Below are 3863 nucleotides of genomic sequence, written 5' to 3'. Positions count from 1 at the left end.
TAATTTGTTCCATACCAAGCCAAGAAAATGGTTCACTCCTTCATGATCCAGGTTTTATACAGACAGCTGACCACCAAGGAAGCTAGAAAACTCCATCCTGAAACCCAGGTGAGCCAAGTGGTGGACATTTCCCAGTGTTATGGATGGTGCAGGGGCCTTAGCAGTCCACCTCCATGCTCTTACTATGAAACACCCACTTGGCTTGAAGGGGAAAAGCTACCCTTATAGCAGGACATGGAACCAGAGACAAGCAAGGCATACGGTGTGGGTGACCAGTGATGGTAAAGCAGGAATTCTTCACATTGGGTGCCTAGGTCCCTAAGAATAAGAGTCTACAAAAACCCTAAAACTCCAGGCAAAATTGTGAGTGGATTTATGTTTTGCTGGGGAAGGTGTCCTTACCTTCTCATAGATCAACAGAGCCTGTACCCCAATAGGTTAAACTCTTAGAGGAAAAGACTCAGGTGGTTGCAGACTAAAAGAAGGAAGTCACCAGATTACAGTCTCAGAGCCAGCTCACTTAGAGCTTTCAAAGATTTTAGAGAAAGGCTGAAACAGACTCACAGCAGAGACGCTAAGCTCTCATCTTTGTGTTCTAACTGTATTTCAAGTTCTTTCCAAAACAAGGCTGTAGGAATTGGGGTTCATGTATGCCTGGAACTTGGTCCCTGGCTTCAGGAAGTCAGGAGCCTGGTACACATGCTTGGACATCCACCTACATTCAACCCAGGACAACATGACAGCAGAACTCTGTCCTCCCTGGCAACTCTGTGTCCTTTGCTGATTCCAGAAGAGGTAGTGGCCACCTGGAAAGATATGCTGGAACTTTCCCTCTGAATTGGGCTGTGATATGAGAGGTGCCTGCTGTACACATCACCCACTGTCTTTTCCCTGATCCTTCCCCTCCAGTTTGTGAAGATAGAGCAGAAAAGAATCTTCTTTGAAGATACTTCATAACAACTCGGAAGACAAACATATGCCTCCAATGCAATGTGCTTTCCGAGATTCTGGTCTAGCTCAGCTGTCAGATGAGTTGATTGATGCTTTGCCCTAGTAGCCAGGTGAGTCCATCTCCTTGAAAAAGGCCACTTTAATCTCGGTAGCATGACAGGCCATTGAGATGTGGAATAGGCACCAGAACTGGGAGATCCTCTCAAAATCCTGCCCTAGGAAAGTGATTTCATAAACAGGTCTTCTAAGCAAATGACACCAAACCTCCCAGGGACTCCTTAATTACTGTGTTGTCTGTCGATGGAATTTTCTTATTCTTGATCTTGGCTTGTCCATGTTTCAGAATGAGTTCCAGGACAGACTTCAGATTTGGAAATCCCCAGTTCACATTAGGTCCCACTGTACACAGCATTTTCAGGGTTGTGTGGGTCCCTTTCACAAATACACCACTGAGAAGCTTCCTCAAGTGAAGTTTCTCATTGGTCCTTTGCACCAGTGAAACCTATGCCATTGATCCTTTGGATGTGAGTTACAAAGGCCAAGGAATGTTCATCTGGCATTTACAAGCCACGAGGTTTCACTTCTAACTGTTTCAGACATATCTTGTCACGTTGCTGCCACTGAGAATCAATTAAAAATGATTTTAGTTGCTTAAACCTGAACCATTTCCCTTTCTTCTGCTTCTTTTCCAAAAGTGCTTGCCAAAGGGATCCTTCTCCTTGGCTCTTCCTCCACCATCTTTCCACTGCTGCTGTTACTCCACCCCCTCAAACTCTTGAGCAAATGAAATGGGTTCTTGTTTTAAACTATTAAGTTTTGGGAGTTTACACAGCAATAGATAACTGAAATAGCACTCTTGGCCTAGCATACCCACATGCCATGAGTATCTTTGCAGCCACTGCTCCCTAAATTTATTGACATGCCATCTCCTTCCTCTGTAAGATGAGAGATGCTTACCCAAAGGTGTTCAACACCAAGTTTGAGGAAGTAGGGAATTAAGGCAATGAGTTCTACCTTCCCAGATCTGGGTTTGATAGAGATGGCAAAGGTGGGTGTGCCTATCTCCTCTGGAAGGGTATTCTCCTTTTGGAAGTCTCTGTAGGCCCCCTAACAGTTTGTTTGTGGGTGCTGGCCAGCAGAGATAACCAACAGTTCTACTGAAAGCCTAGGCAGGGAGTGTGCTGAATTCCCTGTCTTGCTGTGGAGTTCTGAGCTCTCACTCACGAGCAAAAACGTGGTGCCCGACCCCATGGGAAGGCACAGGGAGCCCTGAGTCCTAGGCTGGGATTCCACTGTCTGCCCTAACATTTCTGAGCTAGGAGACCTCATCATGAGGCTCAGTTGGACCCAGGGGTTGCTCTGCTAACAATCTTATCTAGGCTGCTGAGAATCAGCTCATAAAAGACACAGATGAGGCCGAAATCCCAGGGCCAGAAAACAACAGGATCACTGAACAATATTAGAGATTAATCATCCCTTAAGATTTTTCAGTGAGTTCCACAGGTTATTTGTGTGCAGAAATCATCACTGAATGAAAATGTCACATCTGAGTGATGGATTTTGTATCCAGTGGTAAATGCATACCCAAACCACAGGGGAAAAGTTTTAATTTCCATAAAAATAAGCAAAGTCTTAAAATTCTCCCCATCCAAATTAAGATCACCAAGTAAATACATCCCCCAAGCTGATCAAATTTACCCAGTTCAAATTTTATTAATAAAACCGAATTTGTTTTCTCATTTTATGGGTTAAATTCTCCAGTTATGTTATTTATTCCTACCACCTTTTCTTCTTGAATCACAAAATAAATGTCAATTTCAAAAGTTAGTTGGTGAATATTCATCTCTCTCCCAAGAATATTGTGGGTGGGAGGATTTTTCCTGATTTAGAAGAGGAAAAAAATCACAATTTAAATATGAAGTACACATAAAAGAAATTGAACAAGTGTTATAAAACAGTCTTTTTCTCTTTTATTCCCTTTTATCCCCATGCTCCACTCTCGTTATCTTCCTCTCCATAGGGGACCATTCTAATATATTTAATGTGTATTGTTTTCTTTGTGTGTCTTCTTGTAAATGTGTGCTGTTGTTTTGTAGGTATCTTTAATTGTTGCTATTGGTATTATATTCTAAATCCTATTGTTTCTCATTTTTTTCACTCAGCACAATGTTTCTAAGCTCTAGCCATGCTGCAGAACAGACATCTGATAGGTTGATTTCATCTACCATAGAGCGCTCTATGGTGTCCATCCTTGGTATTTCGTCTATTAATTCTGCCAGGAATGGACTCTCAGATGGTCTCTGACTCCTGACTACTTCAAACAACTCTGTGATGGACATTCTCTTTCATGTTTCCTTACAAATCTGATAAGTAGAAATGTTCATGCATTTTATTCACAGATAATGGTGCATATGTACATGCTTTTATTTGGTGCAAAGAGATATAGTATACACACAGATTTCTAATACTGAGCTTTGAGTTCTTAGACCATCCCTTCATTTTCATAATGCAAATGTTCAGAAAGTTCAAACAGATAACACTGTGACATTGAAAAACATAGAGATCGTTTTAGGAACAAATTATTTCCTTCAGCAGTACATAACCCTGTGAGGAGAAAAACATGTTAAAACATCAAATCTGTTGTACTCATTCAAAACAAACTCACACTCACAGTAAAATCCCCTGAGGTCTGTACAATTAGAGTGCATTTTTCTGGTTGAACAACATTATGATTTGTTTGAGGGGCCACGAAATCACTGAACAAATGGATCCTACAGGCCCTCATTTGCCAGCACATGGTCCCTGTTCTCGCACAGTCTGCTTCTGAAACAACAGCATTCTTCGTTCTCTTTTCAGTTTTAACTCCTACTTGAAAGGGAAAAAGTTTGATGCTGCTACAGATTTGGAGTGGC

General features: G+C 41.9%; 1 pseudogene; it reads right to left on the bottom strand.

Moving 5' to 3' along the window:
* Positions 1–1012: 1012 nt before the first annotated feature.
* On the bottom strand, positions 1013–2202 carry LOC143680344 (ribosomal protein uL30-like pseudogene; annotated as a pseudogene).
* Positions 2203–3863: the final 1661 nt, after the last annotated feature.

Source organism: Tamandua tetradactyla, chromosome 4 (genome assembly GCF_023851605.1).
Source record: "Tamandua tetradactyla isolate mTamTet1 chromosome 4, mTamTet1.pri, whole genome shotgun sequence".
Lineage (NCBI taxonomy): Eukaryota > Metazoa > Chordata > Mammalia > Pilosa > Myrmecophagidae > Tamandua > Tamandua tetradactyla.
Note: the sequence above shows the minus strand (reverse complement) of the source record. Positions and strands in the feature narration are given on the sequence as shown.